The following is a 21474-nucleotide window of genomic DNA, read 5'->3' on the forward strand; positions in this document are numbered from 1 at the left end:
GACAGTATACAGGACTGTTGCAGGCTGCAGCACGACATTGCCAGGATGCAGAGATCGGCTGAGAGGTGGTAGATGGAATTCAAACTGGATAAATGCGAGGTGATGCATTTTTGAAGATCGAACTTGAAAGTTGAGTACAGGACTAAAGGCAGCATTCTTTGCAGTGTGGAGGAACAGCGGGATCTTGGTGTGCAGATAATAGATCCCTTAAACTTTCCACCTCGGTGGACAGGGTTGTTAAGAAAGCATATGGTGTTTTTTGGCTTTCATTAACAGGGGAATTGAGTTTAAGAGTCGTGAGATCTTGTTGCAGCTCCATTTACTCATACCCCTATACTTATTCTCCCATTTCCTCATACTCCGACACTGAATTCTCCTGCTTTTTCATATATCGATACTAATTCTGCCATTTCCTCATATCCAAGCATGATTCTCTCATTTTCTGATTCATGAGTTCAAATTTCGCATTTAGGAGTGCCCTACTCTAATTCTACATTTTAATGGTGACTTGCGCCAAATATCTAATTTAGGTCCACTCCGCACCACTTCTTCCATTAACTATGTCGCTGCAATGATTCTCCCATGTCGTGGTCCACTGCTGTAATTCTCCAATTTTGGCGTTTACTGCATCAAATTCTCAAATTGACAAATTCTGCGCTAATCCACCCTTTCGTCAGGAAATGAAGAAACTCTCCCACTGAGTATTGCCTTGCCCCAAGTCTCCTGTTTTGCTGTTTTCTGGCAAACATCTTCCACATAATGGTGCACTGCTCAAAGTTTTTTTCATTAATTTCGCCCTGCATCGAATGGCCACTTTCCTGCACTTTACAACATTTCTCCGACTTACTGATTCCTGCCCGTGTTCTCCCATTTAACTATGCTCTGTTCCAACTCTGCATGCTTTAAGCACCCCACACCAATTCTCGAATTCAATATTGCCCTGAAACAATTCTCATGTTCATTGATATCCAAACCAACTTCTCCCAGTGTGGGGAACGCCACTCTGACTCTCTGAGATAGTGGTGCCATACCCCAATTCGCTGTTAAAGTTCCACTGTGCAATTTTTCCATTTTGTGGTTCGTGCAACAATTGTCCCAAATACAGCTTCACTTCCGTGCACCACTCTCCCAATTTCGAATCCTGCAAGAATCTTCTTTTCATCAGCAACCGCACCTCCACCACATTTAATATTATTCAGCACCAGTTCTCCCACGTCTTCCACCAATTCTCTACTTTTGTCACATCGGCACCAACTCCACCATTATTGATGCCCTGCGTCAATTATCCCATTGCATTGTTTCCTGATACACTTCCTCCACGTATTGGCTTCCCTGCTCCAAAACTTTTTTTCATTTCTTGGTGGGCGGACTCGAATCTCGACTTTAATGCTGCTTGCAAAATTGTTCCTTCTCAATGATTCCCTGCCCCCTATTCTTCCATTTAGAGGTGTTCTGCTAAAATTCTTTAATGAATTGGCAATTTGTACTAATTTTCCAATGTATTGGCACTGTGCAACAATTCTCCCATTTACTGATACCCAACAATTTTCCCACTGCCTGACACCCTGACACCTGTCGTGGAAATTTAATCGACTCGAATCAACTGCTAGCAAGAGCAAAGGAAAGGCTTTATTTTTCATTCTGCATGCAGAGCGGCCAATATACTTGGCAAAAGTGCCTTATGTATGGGCTGCGAACAAAATTCAGATATTCGTGTTCTACTATTCTTATCACAAGCTCAAGGACAAGTTTTGGGAAACATTCGAGCTCATATTTTCTCATTCCCATGCCATGGACATAATTGTCTTTATGTTTTCCGAAGCTTTTTTTCTGAACTCGGCTGCTCGCAAGGCCAGGTGAAACGTTTGCAAAGTTCCACAAAGACAAGCTGACTCCTCGACGCAGAATTCAGCAAAGTATTTGCATATTTCAGCGAAGTATTAAATTTTGCAAAACATTCTCAGACAGATTTCACAGTAAATGTTAATTTTGTTAATTTTCCATTGCATTTTCCAAATTTTTGTCATTTTACAACAAGGACAATAACCAAATAAAAAGCCAGATAGCTATATATCAAAAATAATTTATGAACACCAGGCATTTCCTCAGACACCACCTAACTGTAACAAAGCTTTGTGGTGGTTTTTCCATTTCCCTGGTTTGCCCGATACACAGCCCATCTTCACACGTCACATTCGTCAACGTCGCTGTGGGGTGTGGACAAGCAATCGGATCTTCCTTATTTGGGGCCACTGATAGTTTAACATTTCGTATCCTACTGCATTTATAAGCAAGTGGTGTAGGCAGGTACACAACTAGGGTCTTATTCAAAGCAGTATGAGTAAGACCAGTCCTACAACTAGTAGAACGATACGGGTCCATTAACCCCATCCTCCATAAGGGACGTGAGCCATCGGGAGGAGGAGTCATCTGCTCGTGGAGGCGGTCATTTAGCTGCTTTCATAACATTTATTAAACCAGTAATATTTTGGGACTCATCAGGAACATTAATACAGCACGAGGTACCTAACGTTTTGCAGACGCCCCCTCTCTCGGCTGTCAGGATGTCTAGTACGAATCGATTTTGTGTCACTGCTTCCTAACTGCCATTAACTCAGTGTTAATGAGTGCTAGGCCTTCCTCCGGCTCATTTGCGAATACACCATATGCGAGGATGTTCTGCGAGTGTGTACCCATTCCAATGCAGAGGGATGCCCCTTCGAGTTCGGCAATTGCTGCCTTTTAGGGCGAACACTGTTGTGTTGGTGGACAGTATCGCGGTGTAGCAGCACCCCTTTCTCCCCGGGGGAGTGGTGGTACCCTTTCTCGCCACCTGCCCATATTATACCTGCCATCCTGATTAGATTAGATTACTTACAGTGTGGAAACAGGCTTTTCCGCCCAACAAGTCCACACACACCAGCCGAAGCGCAACCCACCCATACATTTACCTAACACCTAACACTACGGGCAATTTAGCATGGCCCATTCACCCGACCTGCACATCTGGTGACTGGAAGGAAACTCACGCAGTGACAGGGAGAATGTGCAAAGCACACACTGTCTGTCTACTGAGGCGGGAATTAAACCGGGGTCTCTGGCACTGTGAGGCAGCAATGCTAACCATTTTGCCACCATGCCGCTCATGGTCTGATCATTGATAAAGGAACAAGCAATGTTTATGGTCGTATCATTTGTGTATGTTGCTGTACAAGAGTCATTGTTCAAGTACAGCATCAATGTACACTGGGAGATACCCAAAGGGAGTCTCCCCCGATTGGTGCAAATACACGTTTCTCCCCTGCAATCCACTATCTGGAATGCTGTGGATGGTAGCGTGTCAGGCTTGGGGCTGTAGTTAGCCTAGAGTTCGGGTGGTGACACGAGATTTGCCCAAATTGCCCCCCACTATTATGGTCAGGGTACAGAAAAAGACAGTATCCTCTTGCATTGGCATCCAACAGATATTTTCGTCTGTTCAAACTGACAGAATAACGAGGATGTGCTCATCTCCTCTCGCGTCCCATTAACCACGTTAATACATACGCAGGGATTTTCAAACCAAGATGAACAGGTTCATTGTTGTGAATTGACAGCAGTGGTGTGTGAGTCATTGCGAACAGTGAGCAATAAATGCTGAACCAATAGCACTGACACTGAGCCCTGCACCATCAGCTCCACACTCACATCTTGTGTTATGTCTCCTTGGCATCAGTGCATTTGACTTTAATTATTCTACTCTGCACCTCTCCTCAAGTTATTCCCGACCACTTGCAGTGTCGAATTAGAACATGCAATTATTAGAAATGCATTTCTGGGACACAGTTGTCTTTCAATGAGATAAGATTCACTGCCCATCCCTAATTATCCCAAAGATGTAGGGGACGAATTACTTTTGTTAACTCCTCAAATCCTTAGGATGGAGGTACTGACAAGAAACCGATAGAGATGGAGTTCCTGGATGGTGGAAAGCAGACCGACCCCAAACTGCTAACGTAACTCACCCAGGGAAGAGCAGATGGAACCCAATCTTTCAATGTAACTCAACCAGGGGACAGAAGTCTGACATCACACGATCAATGTAACTCAACGAGGAAATTATGGCCTGACCGCACTCTGTTAATGTAACTCAGCCAGGGAAGAGTAGACTGACGCCACTCTGTCAATGTTAGTCATCCAAGAAAGAGCAAACTGACCCAACACTTTATATGTAACTCACCCAGCAAATGGCAGACTGACACCACTCAGTCAGTAAAATTTACCCAAGAAAGAGCAGACTGATGGCACGCTGTCAATGTAACTCACTCAGAGAAGAACAGGCTGTACCCATTCTGTCTCTGTCACTCATCCAGGAAAGAGCAGGCTGATCTGATTCTGTCAATGAAACACAAGCAGGGAGACGAGCCTGACCCCACTCTGTCAAAGTAACTCACTCAGAGAAGAGAAGACTTATTCCATTCTGTCTGTGTGAATCATCCAGCGAAGACAGTAATGAAACCATACTTGCTGTTAAACTCAGACAGAGAAGAGCAGACTCTCACGATTCTGAGAAAGCAACACGCCCGTGGAGGAGCAGACTGACACCACTCTCTTAACGTAGCTCACCCAGGGAAGAACAGACTGATTGCACTCTGTGATATTACTCACTCAGAAAGGAGCAGACTGACCCCATTCTGTTAATATGACTCTCCCAGGGTAGAGCAGATGAAGCCCAATCTGTCAATGTGCCTCAACCACGGAAGAGCACTCTGACTTCACGCGATCACTTTAACACAACTAGGAAATTGCAGACTGACGCCACTCTGTCAATGCAACTCACCCAGGGAAGAGCAGACTGATCTCACACTGTCCAAATAACTCACTCCGTGAAAAGCAGACTGACGCCAGTCTGTCAATGTAACTCACTGAGGGAAGAGCAAACTGATGCCACTCAGTCAGTGTTACTCACCGAGGGAAGGGCAGACTGACCCCACACTCTCAGTGTAACTCAGTGGACTGATCCCACACTGTCAATATAAGTCATTCACTGAAGAGCAGTCTGACTCCACTCTATAAATGTAATTCACTCAGGGAAGAGCAGACTGATCCCATTCTGTCTATGGCACTCACCCAATGAATGAACACTAACCCCACTCTACCAATGTAACTCGCCAGAGAAGAGCAGACGGAAACCAGACTGTCAACATAAATTATCGAGGGAAGAGAATACTGACCCCGCTCTTTCTGTTTCACTCAGGCAGGGAAGAGCAGACTGTCACCACTCTGTGAAAGAAATTCGCCCAGGGAAGGGCAGACTGACCCTTCTGTATCTGCGTGACTGACACAGGTAATAGCAACTATTCCAACTCTGACAATGTCTCTCCCTCAGGGAAGAATACCCTGACCCCTCTCTGTCCATGTAACTCACCCAGGAAACAGCAGACTAACCCCACTCTGTCTATTTAAGTTCACTAATATCCTCTCAAGAACGTTGTATCCAGACACTCTCCACATCCCTGTCTCTGTAACCGTGTGCGTTCAATGGCGAATCCAAATAACCTGCAAATGTTTAGAATGTGGCAGCAAACCAGAGCTACCACACAGAAATTGGGCGAATGTGCAAACTTCCATCAGGCAGTCACCTAAACCTGGAATGGAAACCAAACCCGGCAGCAGTTGTGATTATAAAATGGCTGAACAGAAACCCAGCAAAAAGAATTGCTGTGTGTTGCAACGATTCTGAGTATTAATGAAGCCCCCCTTACTGTAATTAATTTCCATTTTCATCACTGCCAACCTTCTTCAAAGCAAAGCACGCACTTGCTTTTTTCAGACTTCTGATATCCCGCTTTCATCCCGCTTTTTACCTAATCATATTTCTGACTTTACAATCTACGTCATAACAGGATGGCAACTGCAGAATGAGCTTTGTTCCGTTCTCTACTGATGTTGAGAGTTGTCATACAGCCTATTCGAGTAGGACTTGATGCGCTTGCGGGTGGTGTATTCGCGGTATTATGGCTTCTTTTCTTCGTTTTCGGTCGACCATTTCGAGTTCATTGCGCAGACTTCTGAAGAAGACTTTTTGGAGTCGAAATGGTAACTGTGCTATCTCTCAGAAGACAGACGTGGCTTTATTTCTGTTCTCTTATAAATTGATCTTCTTCTGATCTTTGCAAGTGAAATAGGGTGCATTACTATTGCCCGTTTTTAGTTTCAAAATCAATAGAAACATGAAGGAGACAATATCAAAGAACATAAAGTTCTGAGTTGTTAAGGTAATTTTTGCAGCAATGGTGGACATGAAGGTCAAATTAAGATAACGGTTCAACAACATTTAGTCTGGAAATGGTATATGACTTTAGTTCCAAATATATGTTTCCATTCTTCCAGTACATCTTTTTGAATCCCAGAAAACATTGATTGTTTTCTGTATTCACTTTGTTTCGCGATATCTGTCTTCTGGTCGACCAGGGACAACTTGAATTTGCGTCTGCATTGAATAAGATTTCGCTCTTTCTTTCGAGAAGCAAACCTATGCATTATGTACCACTTATCATGCTGATGGCTAAGAAGTTCAAAATGAATTACGGTTTATGGACCGTGAGCAAGAATGAAGTGATCCACTTGCGAACAGATGTCACCACGCCCTATTCCTACATCGGGCCTGAACGGTCTATTGGCAGAGTCTGCAGAAAGGAAATGTCTAAGTGAACTAGTCCTTTGTTAAGTTTGATTTGATACCAATGGTAGTGCTGTTTTGGGGCAGAAATGTGTCAACATCTCTGACGTTAGAGTCAAAATTTAAGTCACATCTACTCCATGGAGTGTCTTCCCATATCGGAACATGCTGACATGAAAACATCTAGCTCTGATAGCAAAGGGTTTTTCATTAAACTGGGAGTATGTTTAACGAAGCAATTCAGACAGCCAAAATGAATTATTTGCATTTGGTTCTTCAAGCTGAGCTCTCCACACCAACTGCTCCAACGAAGGTCGTTGATAAGATCCCCATCCATTATTTTGGTCAATTTTAGTCTCAGCAACAACCAATTGTTCTGAACAATGGTACCCCACAAGCAGAGGGCTATGTCTGATTTTCATCGTTAATTTTCAAATTCAGTTCTTAATGCACAGATTCTTACGAATGTGGACAGCAGAAGACCGTTAACATTCCATTTCTAATATTTGCAGAAAATTCTACTCCGCTGATATCGCCTTGCCTTATCACACCTCAAGCCAGGAACCTGGATCAGTCGAGTTCCTTTCCACACATGGAGTTGCTTTTTCTAATTCATTGACTGCTAATATACTAGATTATTGGCCTTGAGAGTCAGTTGTAAATTAGGTTGAACTTTCTCAGCTTGACTTTCAATTGATTTTTAAAAATCATCATCTGAAAGTAATGTATTGCATTGCTTCTTGTTTTGCTTAATTCCAAACCCCCGGTCTCAAACATCCAAATTTCACGATAGTTCGACAAATGTTTTGAAACTGATTCATGTTGGAAGTTGGTGGCTTTTTGTGTCTCGACATATAATTTATTCAATTAGACGTCTTGAAATTACGTCGGATTCTTCACAGTTGAAAATTTACTTTCGATTGAATGCAAAGCTCCAGCTCCACGAAATCCAAATTCTGCAAAGGAATTAATGACTTTGAAAAATTCAACGCTGTGAACAGGATTCGAACCTGCGCAGGAAGACGCCAGTGGATTTCAAATCCAATGCCTTAACCTCTCGGCTATCACAGCTGCAGCAAAATTGCCAATTTTCATAGTAAAAGAACTGAATTAATGAAATACGTAATTTGAAGAACAAATTGTCAAGACCCAACGATTTCGCCAAATCCTTTGCAGAGACCCAGACGAACGTTACCTTAGCAGATTGACAGGCTTTCACCGCAAACTAGATTCTGACACAGCTGAAGTTGTGGGAATGATTCTTCGTCGAATTTTAGAGTCACGGATATACACCACATGAAGAGAGGATCATTGTTTCACTGCGTCCGATCGATTTTGACTCAATTGCTCATCATCTGGTGCCAAAGTTGTTTTTTAATATTCATCAAAATATGGTATTAGAAATACTGATGCTAAGTCCATAAACACTAGCTATATTCGTAAAAGAAAAATCGGAATTAGAAAGAATGCAGAACCAATTTACAGGAATGGATCCAGCAACTAATCCGTAAGTTCGGACAACAGGTAATGAAATTGTGCGTACAAGAGAGGAAGATTGACCGAAGATTTGGAACTTGAAATCGTCTTGACGGAATTATTAGCAAAGTTTTTGCAGTTGTTCTAGAGTCATCAAGTCCTTGAACAATACAACATGGAAGGTGGCCCATCTTTCCAACTTGCCCATGGTGGACAGTTATCCTATATTAATAGGTCCCATTTGCCAACATTTGGCCCACATCCCTCTAAACCTTGTTACTCATATATCCATCCAGATGCCATTAAATGTTAAAGTTGTACCAGTCTCCAACAATTTCTCTGGCAGTTCATTCTGGACACGACTGAAAAAGTTACCCCTGACGTCCCTTTTAAATCCTTACCCACTAATTTTAAACCAATGTTTTCTAAATTTTAACTTCCTCACCAGCAGGAAAACACCTTGACGAGTAAACCTATCCATGTCTCTCATGATTTAATAATTAGCAAGGATTTGACTTTTTCATACTTGTCAGGAGGGAGATGTGTGGAGATTATTAATCGAAGGTTTGAAGTAGAAAGTCTGATGTACAGATTTTTAGAATTGAATCTTGGAGAAGTTTTTACTAAGTCATTGAAGTCTAGTAGCAGTTGTAGAAGTCTGTTGTGAAAGCTGCAGAAGGATTTCAGGGCACGAGAACGAAGTATTATTTCCAATGTATTGTGGCTCAGTTCGACCGCACTTGGACTACAGTATGAGGAATTATAATCCTCAATTTAGGAAAGATACTAATGCCATATGAGGAATACCACGAATGGTGATTCGCCTTGATATCATGTATGAACGTTAGTCCTGTGAATTGAAATTGGGCAAATCCGGTCTTTTTTTTAACAGTTTCAAAACAAGAGAGGCAATTTCGTTGAGAGTTGCAAAATATTTGAAGAGATAAACAGGATGGTGCAATTAAATTTTGTTCCCTCATTGGTGAATCTAGAAGCAGGAGAGGACAATTTTAAAATGAAAAAAAATGTGATTTATGACCAGGATGAGAACTGTTGATTTTTGTCTTCGCCTTGAGAAGTCTCGCTATTCAGCACTACAGTGAGCCTTGGATATTTGGTCTTTGAATGCATCACTATCAGCCTGACCCGCAGACACTTACTGCATCACTATAGACCTGACCCCTCACACTTACCCCCTTAATATCAGCGTGAAGCCGTCAAACTTACTGCATCACTCTCCATCTGGCGCCCTCACTTTTACTGCGCCACTTTCACTTAGAGACCCTCATTTTGACTGCGTCATTATTAGTCTGATTGCCAAACACTGACTTTGTCCTATCAGTCACGCCCTTACACTTCCTATGTTACTATTACCCTGACTCCTTAGACTTACCGTGTCACTACAACACTGCTTCCTCAAACTTACTATGTCACTATCACCTTGACCCTCTCACATTTACTGCGCCACAATCACACAGACCACCTCAAACCTACTGCTTCACTATGAGCTTCAACACTCACACTGACAGCGTCACTGACAGCCTGACCCCCCCCCCCCCCCCCCCCATACTTACTGCGTTGGTATCTCTCTGATCCCCTCAGAATTACTGCATCACAATCACTCTAACCCTTCATCCGTAATGCGTCACTATCCCTCTGGCACCCTCATACTTCCTGCATCACTCACACCCTGATACATGCGCACCTACTGCATCCCTATCAGCCAAACCCCACTCACTAACGGCGTCACTCTCCCTCTAACTTGCTCACACTTAATGCATCCCCATCACCTTGACACTCTCTCACTTAGTGCATCAATATCAGCCTGACCCCCTCACGCTTACTGCATCACTACCAGCCTGATCCCTTCAAAAGTACTGTGTCACTGTCAGACTGACCCACTCATACTTACAGCATCACTATCACCTTGACACCCCAAACTTAGTGAGTCCAGATCACACTGAAACTTTCACTCTTCTTGCGTCACCATCAGCCAGACCCTGCACACTCCTCATACTTGCTGCATCACTATAACTCTATCCCACCCACACCGTGTGTCACTATCACCCTGACAACTCATACTCACTGCACCACTACTATCCTGACTCCATCACAATTAGTATATCATTATTAGCCTGACCTCTTACACTTACTGTGTCACTCTCAGCCTGTCCCCTCACATTTCCTGTGTCACTCTCAATCTGACACCCTCAAAGTGTCTGCATCGCTGTCACCCCGAATACGTCACACGTACTGCATGGGTGTCTACCTGAAACCTCACGCTTATTGCGTCATTATCATCTTGAGCAGCTCGCACTTACTGCGTCACTAGCATACCAACACTCTTACCTTTACTGCGTCACTATCGACCTGACACCTTACACGTTCTGCATCACTATTAGCCTGACCCGCTCACATCTTTTGCGTCACTACTACCCTGACCCCCTCACAATTGCTGTGTCGCCATTAGCCTGAGCCCCTCACTATCACGCTGATCAAGCTCACAATTACAGCAAAACTATCAACCTGACCCCCTCACACTTTCTCTGTCATTATCACCCTGACCATTGCACACGTAATGCATCACTGTCACACTGAGGCACTCACATTTTCTGCGTCGTTATCAGCCGGACCCGCCAGCACACAGCGTCACTATCAACCTGGCCCCTCACACTTGCATGCCTCAATGTCAGTGTGAACCCCTCACACTTACTGCATCACTGTCCATCTGCCATCCTCACAGTTACTGCACCAGTTTCACCTTGACAATTCTCATTTTTACTGCATCACTATCAGCCTGACAGCCACACACATATTGCGTCACTATCAGTGATGCCCTCGCACTTCCTATGTTAATATCACCCTCACTCCTAAAACCTACTGTGTCACTATCAGCCTGACTCCATCACACTTTTTGTGTCAGTACCAGACTGACGCCTCACGCTTACCATGTTGCTAAAACTCTGCCCCATCACATTGACTGCGTCAATATCACCCTGACCCACTCATACTTTTTGTATCAGTTTCAGTCTGATGCCTCGCATTTACTGTATAACTAAAACTCTCCCCCTCACACTGATTGTGTCACTCTTAGCCTGACCCCTTCATACTTACTGCGTCAATATCAGTCTGACCCCTCAGACTTACTGTGTCACTCTCACTCTGATCCTCTCTCATTTTCTGCGTCACTCTCACCCTGACCTCCTCACATTTACTGTGTCACTATCACCCTGACCCACTCACACAGTCTTTGCCATTTTCACATTGCCGGCCTTATTTTTATTGCGGCCCCATCAGCCTAACAGCCACACACTTATTGCGTCACTTTCAGTCACGCCCTCACACTTCCCATGTTACTATCATCCTGAATCCTTACACTTATTGTGTCATTATCAGACTGACGCCTCACACTTATCTTGTCACTAAAACACTGCCCCGTCACATTGACTGTGTCACTATCAGCCTGTCCCCCTCACACTTACTGCTTCACAATCGCAATGCCCCTCTCTCACTTACGACGTCATTTAAACCCTGACACCCCACACTTGCTGTGGCACTATCACACTGAGGGCCGTACACTTAGTGTCACTGTCATCCTGACCCCTTACACTTACTGCGTCACTATCACACTGGTATCTCACACCCACTGTGTCACTGTCATCCTGACCCCTTACACTTACTGCGTCACTATCACACTGGTATCTCACACCCACTGTGTCAAAATCATCCTGAGCCACTTACACCTATTACGTCATTATCACTTTGACCCCAACACACTAAATGCATCAATATCAGTCTGACCATTTCACACATACTGCACCACTACCAGGTTGACTCCCTCACATATACTGCGTCACTATCAGGCTTACCCACTCATGCTTACTGCGTCACTATCACCCTGACTCCCCACTCTTACTGCGTCAAGATCATTGTGCCCCCATACACTTACAGCGTAACTATCATCCTGACAACTTCACACTTACTGGGTCAAGATCAGCCTGATCCCCTCAAACTTAATGCGTCACTATCAGCTTCAACACTCACATTTACTGCGTCACTTCTAGCACTACCCCAGCACACTTACTACATCCCTAACCGCCTTACCCCCTCACATTTACTTCATCACTATCAGCCTGAGACACTCACACTTACAGCTTTACTACAACTTGGCCCTGAGAGTGCATCTACATCACTGTGACCCTGACCCCTTACCCATACTGAGTCACTATAAGCCTGGCCCTCAAATGTGCTGCGTCACTATCACACTGACATCTCACACTCACTGCGTCACTATAACCCTGACCCCTCACAATTACTGCATCACTACAACCTGACCCCCTGAAAGCATCTGCGTAATTGTCACCCTGACCCCATCACACTTGCCATGTCACCATCACAATGACACATTCAACAGTCTGCTTCACTGTCATCCTGACACCTCACACTCACGGGATAACTACCATCCTCCCCCTCTTCCTGACCTGTCACTATCATCCAAAGCTGCTCACACTTATTGTGTTCCTATCACTCTGGTCCCAACACACTTACTGCATCACTATCAGCCTGACACTCGCACACTTCCCGCATCACTATCAGCCTGACCCCTCACAATTTCACCGTGTCTATCAGTCTGACTCCTCACATTTCCTGCATCACTATCACCCTTTCACTTTACACTTACTGGCCAGTATTAGCCTGACGCCCTCAACATACTGCATCAATATCAGCCTGAACACTCACCCTTACTCTGTCACCATCACGCTGACCCCCTCACTCTCATTGCGTCACTATCACCCTGTACCCTCTCACTTCCTGCATTAGGATCACTCTGACTCACGGACACTTATTGCATCACTATGAGCCTGACCTCTCACACATACTGTGACACGATCAGCCTGACCCCCTCACACTTACTGCTTCACTATCAGACTGACCCCTCACACTTACCGCATCACTAACAGCCTGACACCTCACACTTACTGCGTCACTATTCCCCTAACACTTCACTTTTATTGGCCACTATCAGCCTGACGCTCTCAACTTACTGTGTCACTACCAGCCTGAATGCACACACTTACTCCCTCACTATCACCCTGACTGTCTCACACTCTCTGCGTCAGTCTCTGCCTGACCCCATCACACTTACTACGTCACTTTCACCCTGTCCCCTCGTAATTTATGCGTCAGGATCAACATGACACAGTAACACTTACTGCATCACTATCATCCTGATCTCCTTCCAATTACTGCGTCACTATCAGCCTGAACACTCACTCTTACTGCGTCACTGTCACACTGACCCCTCACACGAAGTGCTTCACTATTGGTCTGATCCCTCAGACTTACTGCATCACTATCACTCTGACCCCCCTCTCTGCGTAACTATCGGCCTGATTCACTCACACAATCTGCGTTACTATCACGCTGACACCTCACCCTCATTGTGTCACTATCATCCTCACTCCATCAGTCACTGTCAGCCTGATCCCCTGTCATGGAAAATTATCATTTTTTGTGAAATCTGTGAAAGCATGGTTGAAACAAAGAAGTATGGACCTAACTTTGCAAAAAGACAGAAAAAATGTAAAGTTCAACCTAATTTACAGGTGACTCTCAACGCCAATAATCTATTATATCAGCAGTCAATGAATTAGAAAAAAACAACTCCATGTGTGGAAAGGAACTCGACTGATCCAGCTTCCTGCCTTGAGGTGTGATAAGGCAAGGCAATATACAGTATAAAGGGAATATGTGAAAACCGTCAGGCTCCATTTTATGAGGCGTCTTGCAAATGTGTCGGGTCCATTCTACAAATGTCAAAAATAAACTTTTTCTTTGCTCTTGGTAGCATTTGCGTCGAGTCGATTTAAATTCCACGGCAGTAAACTCGGGGGCTCGTCTGGGACCCTGTGACTGGGTAAGATTTTGAAGATTCCCAGGAGGTATACGCGCCACTGCCTTGAAGGTCTTTCACTTCATCTCGAGCGCTGAATTGGCCCTTTTGAGTGAGAGGACTGGGGATAAGTGGATCGCCCAAGTGTCGCGTTCCGAATTGAATCCGGTCGGGGTAAGAGTTGTGGCTAAAGTAATCCGACATAGAGACTTGTTCGAAGAGAATAGACGAACCAGGAAGAGGGACCAGTGAACTCTCGCGCAGTATTCGAGTAAAACTCAAGGGAAAGGATTGACGTCTCTAGAGAGTTTAAGTGACAGCAAGATTAACGGTGGTTTTAGACTTGGAGTCACCATGGGCAGCGTTGGAGTCGCCAAAGCTGTACCAGTTACGTGGGTTCTTGGTTTGTGAAAACCAAGGCAATGAGGCGGTAGTGCCCAATGAGGGGGGACCTCCGGAGGTAAAATCAAGTTATATTGGCAAAGAGAAGATTATGATATCCTGAGAGAAGAGAGAGAGAGAGAGATAGACAGACAGAGAGACAGACAGAGAGAGATGAACACTTTTCCAATATCCATGAAAATCGGCTCCAGCAAGAGCGAACAAAAAGAGGGTAGACAGACAACTCAGAATGGTCAAGAAAAAATACAATAGATGCTAAATAATTATGGCCCAGTTTCTGTAAAGCAGTTAAAATGTAAATCAAGGAATGTGTTTTTCTGGAGGAAGGAAGTTTTAGTAATATTCAGTTGCAAATGCTGAGGTCACCGTTGGAGGAGAGATAGAAGGAGAAACGGAAGTGTAAAATAGAACCTGTGAATTGGAGTGCTTATCACATGTTGAAGGCTGAGTCTGATTTCAGGGAAAGAAAATCTCGAAATAAAGATAGGTCAAGTACACGTACAAACACCAGCGCACATGCACACACACACACGGAAAACAACCTAATGAAGCTGGACAGTGTCTTAAGACTGGATCAGATCCTGACATTAATGGGTGCCCTCGAAGAGCTACAGCCCTCCTACGAGATCCACTTCACGAAGATTCCAAGTCAACAGTCGCCGCCTCAGGGTCTGCTGATTCACCAATAGCATATCGTACCCACAATCAATTGAAGCAAGAAAACCCTAAAGATGTCGAGACAATGTCCCAGTACCTTTAGCGCCTCACGAAAGACGATAACGTCTATTGTGTCCTGATACCACCCAAGGACATACTGATGGCAGAGATCTCACTGTATGAGGCACACCGGAGGAGCAGCCTCATCAATGGAATGAAGTAAGAAACAACAAAATAGGTAATAATATACTTGTTTTACCTGGGACACGGGAAAGTTGAATTAGCTAGAACAATACGTGATACATGCTGAAAAACTACTGGCTCAAGAGAACCATAACCGGGAATTAAAGATAGAACAGCAATCACATGAACCTCAGCTTATTATGATGCAAATGCTCGTTCAGCCATTGGAAGGAGGAACTGCGGGAAAAGAGAGAGGCACAGGCGGAGTTCGCAAAAGGGGAAGGGATCGCGAAAGTGTGCTTGCAGAGATAGGTCTGGCTGGTGCTTTGTTTGCGGAGCAATGGACCACTGGTCAAGACAGTGCCCGCACAGACAGCCTCAATCGGTCCTGGAGGCTGGACAGCATGGTGACTGACAGGGGACGACTGAGGTTGAGGTGGGCAGGCCACAAGGTACAGGTTAACCGCTTTCCTTTATACTTGGCAACGAATAATCCCTAATGCTAATCACTTCTACTCACCTAATGGGCACTGAGATGTGAATATATTGAACATTGAGATTGCGAAGTGTGAACAATATGTTCAATATAACAATGATGCGTATATGTCGATACCAACCTCTATGTTATATGTGGAAGGTACACCAGTTACCCTTTTGGTAGATATATGGCCAGCATATTCATTCCTCAAATCAAGACAGCTCAGAGAGTTGACACCAATAAAGATGAGTGGAATATTCCTGAACTCAATGGAGGCATCAAGCATCGTGATATGAGAGAGTTTTAGCGTACCCACATTGTGTGAAATAAGAAATGTGTATCCATTCTAATTCTCAATTTTGTTAGCGGAATTCTGTCCTTTGTCCTTTACATTTAATGTCTTGGTATCTCATAGTGAGACTGGGGTTATATTTGCTCAGTACTCCGACGGGCTTGCAGGTAATTCAAAGGGAAGATTCACAAGTGTAAATTGTAAAATACAACCCACCACCCCTGGTGTATGTCTATGAGTGGCTATTAAGCCAGAGAGCAATGAGTTCAGTGAGCAATTCACTCACCCTGGAAGCAGGTAACCATGTTAATCCTGTTAACACCGATTTTTTTGCGGGAATTTGCTGCACTGCACAGCACACATACACCACGATAGCCCTGATGAACCATACGAGAAGTATTGGTTCAGGAGACTGTTTAAACCAGGTCAGTTGTTATTGTGCGAAATTTATTGAAGAGATGACAGATGTGCAGTCAGTGTGAACTTATGTAAAGTACCTGCGATGGCAAGTAAACTCTATATTTTTGATGTGGAAGGCTATGCTCCTCGCGTGTCACTGACGAAGGTGTCCAGTGACTTGTGGCAGGATTTGGGGCCATGGGTACTAAAGGCATAAAGAACGAAATGTTGGGTGTTCTGGGACGATGTGGGTATGTGGTTCAATGCAGATGTGTGGACATATAGGAAGAAATTAATTTGTCTAACTCAGGCAATAGAACAGTCGAGGTAACCCCCTCTAGCCTTGAAGAGCCTAGAAGGCTGGCCTGGCCTTTCCCTAAGATAAACTTCTCATACCCAAGATTAATAACGGTCCCTACGGAATTATGGGTAAAAGGCAAACATGATGTGGGGCATATATGAGGTTGTGAACCAATACGAGTAACCACGAAGTCGGAGTACCGTCCTTGCAGAGCACAATACTCATTAAAACCCGAGGCCATGGATGTAGTTACTCCAGTCTTTCAGTCCTTCCCAAAGGCGAGAGAGATAATCCCCTGTGTAAACTCACCGGTGAGAACTCCCATTTTTCTGATCAAAAAGGCAAAAATTCCAAGTGAACCGGAGGAATGGAGGTTTGTTCAAGACCTGCAGGCAGTCAATAACAGTGTTGTCCCGCGCGCATCAAATGTTCCCAAACCCTATACTGTATTAGCTCAATTTCCACCGGACAGTAAATGGTTCTCTGCTGTGGATTTAGCAAATACATTCTTTAGTGTAATGGTGAATCCACATAGTCAATTCTGGTTCGCTTTTTCATTCAAAGGGAAATATTATGAGTTCACACGACTTTGTCAATGTTACTGTGAGTCACCATATATAATGAGGCTCTACGCAGGAGTCTGGAGACTCTTGTTTTATCCCCTGGATCTGCTCTTCTGCAATCTGTAGACGATTGCTTAATAATAGCACCGACAGTGGAACAATGTGAGAAGCATTCCCTTTCATTGCACGAAGGAAGGGCACAAAGCCAGTCTCGCAAATCTTCAATTTATGCAACAACAGGTGAAGTCCTTCAGTCACTTAATATCTGAACAAGGGAAGACCAAGGGAAGTTCAGGGCAGAGTGCAAGTAATTCAGCAAATTCCAAGGATTTACATGAGGAAACAATTGCTATCCTTTTTGGGCATACGCTCCTACTAAAGAACGTTTATCCCACATTACATAAATCTTGAGGCGCCCTGAAGTGACATGGCCCATGGAAAAGGGTAGCAGAACCAAGGTCCGTTGCAATGGATCCCAGCGGCCGAGTTGAATTGAAAAAGACGTTTCAAAGTACACCTACACTGGGGATTCCGAATCCAAACAAGCTTTCTGTCGAATGGTAGATGAAAAACATGGCTGCATGACATCTGTGTTGTTGCAGGATCATGGGGGAAAATTTAGGCTGGCAACTTATTTTTCGGCTAAGCCAGACCTGGTAGTGGCAGGATTGCGTAAATACCTGCGAGCTGTGGTTGCGATATAATCGGCTATGGCGACTTCACCAAACTGATCGCACATGCAGTATCCTTACTGCTGTCTGAGCAAAAGACATCGTCGGCAGCACGTTGACTCAGATACAATACTGTGTTCTTGGAGAAGCCTAACATTCCAATAAAGCGATGTAACGTCCTTAATGCTGCTAATCCTCTCACTAGAGAAGGAGACAGAGACCCACATGATTGTATCGCTGTAATTAATGAAATGTGCTGCCTAGACAAGGCTTGCAGAATTCACCACTTCAGAATCCAAATATGGCGTGTTTTGTTGTGGATGGGTCAGCATTCAGGAGCAAGGAGATAGGCCAGAATTGTATTGGGGATGCTGTAGTAACTACCCATGAGGTATTCAAAGCGGGATCACTCCCTTCTCAACTGTCAGCGCCAGCAGCGGTGCTGGTTGCATTGACTGAGTCATGTAAATTGGCTCAGGGAAAGACAGCGAATATTTAACGGATAGCAGATACACATTCGGAGTTGCACATGATGTTGGAACCCTATGGAAATACAGGGGATTCTTGATCTTCACCGGAAAGCCCATCACACACCGTGATCAGATTTCTGACCTCTTGCAAGCGGTCCTATTGCCTAAATCAATCGCTGTGTGTAAATATGATGCCCACACGAAAAATAACGATTCCGTTTCTCAAGGAAATGCAAAGGCAGACTCAGCGGCAAGGCCGGCAGCCCAGCAGCCGGTAAATGATCAGTTTGACATGGGAATGACAAAAATCCTTTCCACAACAACAGACGTACGGGAGTCACAGTCGAAGTCCAGGCTTGAAGACACGGTTGACTGGGAAAAAGCAGAGTGCAGTTTGAGGTAAGGGGTATGGTGTGGCCCCAATGTTAAACCTTTTCTACCACGATCATTATTTCCATTCTATGCCAAACTGACACACGGTAAGAAACATGTGTCAAAAGAGGGGAGATATGACAGCATTTCAGCGCAGTGGTACACTGAGGGATTTACTCAGTACCTCCAGAAATATTGTGAACGATGTGTTATCTGTGCCACAATAATGTGGGGAGTGGAATACAGATGAGTCATGTAGCACTTCAGAAACCCCAAAAACAATTTGAACATTTGCAACTGGATTTTACCGAACTAACACCCTGTGAAGCAAAAAGGTATTGTCTGGTAATAGTTGATATGTTTTCCAAATGGGTGCAAGCGTTCCCCACGGCAAAACAGAATGCCAGTGCCATAACCAAAGCTTTCCTAACTGAAATAATTCCGAGATGGAGCATCCCTGAGAGGCTTAGTAGTCCCAAGGTTTGTGAAGGTTTATCGCTCCGGTTGAGGTTTAGGGTGTAGGTTTTCTCGCTGAGCTGTAGGATTGATATCCAGACGTTTCATTACCTGGCTAGGTAACATCATCAGTGGCGATCTCCAAGTGAAGTGAAGATGTTGTCTCCTGCTTTCTATTTATATGTTTGTTATGGATGGGGTTCCTGGGGTTTGTGGTGATTTCATTTCCTATTCGTTTTCTGAGGGGTTGACAGATGGTAAATCGATCTATGTGTTTATTTATGGCGTTGTGATTGGAGTGCGAGGCCTCTCGGAATTCTCTGGTGTGTCTGCATGTACAGCAAAACGACAAACACAGACCAAATACTTAACTACACCAGCAACCATCCCAACACGCAATAAGGAAGCTGTATCAGAACACTATTCCAACGAACCACCACACATTTCAGCACAGACTAACTTCGGAAAACAGAGGAGAACCACCTATAAAACGTATTCAAGAAGATCGGATACTAAAAAAAATACAGTCCACAGATTCCTCAGGAAAAAAACCACGACAAGTAGACCTAACACAGCCAGAAACCCTATCGACCTTTTCATACATCAATGAAGTCTCAGAAGTGGCAGCCAGACTATTAAGACCCCACGGAATCTCACCAACAGTCTCAAACAAAACTAACAAATTTACAAGACCCAGGACAGCCCATGGACAAAACCAATGTGATGTACAAAATTCCATGCAAGGACTGCCACAAACAATATGTAGGACAAACAGGAAGAAAGTTCGCCACCAGGATACAGAACACCAGCTAGCCACAAAAACACACGACCCTCTCTCCCTCGTAGCCCTTCACACGGATGAAATTTAAACACCATTTCGACTGGAACAACACATCTATCCTGGGACAGGCTAAGCAAAGACATGCCAGAGAATTCCTTGAGGCCTAGCACTCCAACCACAACGCCATAAAAAAAGACATATATCTAGATAGCATCTATCAAACCCTCAGAAAACGAACAGGAAATAGCATCACCACAAACCCCAGCAACCCCATCCTGGACAAACATATATCTAAAAAGCAGGAGACAACAGTTTCTCTTCACTTGACGTTCGTCACTGATGATGTTACCTAGAACATAGAACATAGAAAAATACAGCACAGTACAGGCCCTTTGGCCCTCGATGTTGCGCCGATCCAAGCCCACTTAAACTACACTAGCCCACTAACCTCCATATGCCAGGTCATGAAAGGTCCAGATATCAAACCTAAAGCTCAGCGAGCAAACCTACACTCTAGGCTTAGTAGTGACAGTGGGACACAATTTGTCCATAATGCCCTACAGCAGATTTGTAAGTATTTGGGAATAAACATGGGATAACACTGTGCCTACCACCAAACGAGCGGTAGGGCAGAGGAAAGAGAAAATTCTACCTTAAAAAATATATTGAGGAAATGCTGTGAGGAACTAGGGATGACATGGGCAAAGGCAGTTCCAATTGTGCTAATGTGTAGGAGATCTAGGAGGAGAGGGAGAGCTAACCTTAGCCCATTTGAAACTTTTTTCGTCGGCCGCCAAACACAGGAATTGTCCCGAGACGTAAGGGAAGCCAGATAACAGGCCACTGTGAGGATGAGATGTTGTGTTACTGCATGAAACTCTCTACACTTCTATCCCAAATTACAGAATCAACTGAAGACACCACTACCCCAATCAGCAGAAGGGAAGATGTACGATCTATAATCTGGAGTCTGAATGGTGGTGAAAGACTTCAGGAGGGAAAACAGGAAAGCGAAGAGGTGGCTGGGACCGTTTAAATTACGTCTTACAGCACAGATAGCTGTTAAGGTCGCCGGAACAGCCACGTGGATACACGCCAGCCCTTACAAACTTGCAGCGGGGACTGAGGAGGCATCGAACAACACCCAAACCAATTTAAAGCAAGTATTTAGTAGAAGACTTAAGCAAATGTGGGCCTTCCCCAGTTCACACTGTTGGCAAGCTGGTAGGACTATTCATAAGGGCAGGGGCGTCTGGGATGCAGCAGCTGACGGTCATCTTAACTGATAGGACGAAGTAGATCTTTACATGCGACCCATAGCCGTTCAGTAACAAGGACGACTATAAATTGGATAATTAAGATTTATGCAGGGATCCATGCCACGCCAGTGACTTGCATTTAGTAGTAGCCACCACGGCA

The 21474-nt window shown here is 44.4% G+C and overlaps 1 non-coding gene across 1 annotated transcript; it reads right to left on the reverse strand.

The window, feature by feature from the left end:
• Positions 1-7650: 7650 nt before the first annotated feature.
• trnas-uga (transfer RNA serine (anticodon UGA)) lies at positions 7651-7732 on the reverse strand. The gene has a single exon. It is a non-coding gene; the product is annotated as a tRNA-Ser (tRNA).
• Positions 7733-21474: the final 13742 nt, after the last annotated feature.

The sequence above is a fragment of the Chiloscyllium punctatum genome, chromosome 14 (assembly GCF_047496795.1).
Source record: "Chiloscyllium punctatum isolate Juve2018m chromosome 14, sChiPun1.3, whole genome shotgun sequence".
Classification (NCBI taxonomy): domain Eukaryota; kingdom Metazoa; phylum Chordata; class Chondrichthyes; order Orectolobiformes; family Hemiscylliidae; genus Chiloscyllium; species Chiloscyllium punctatum.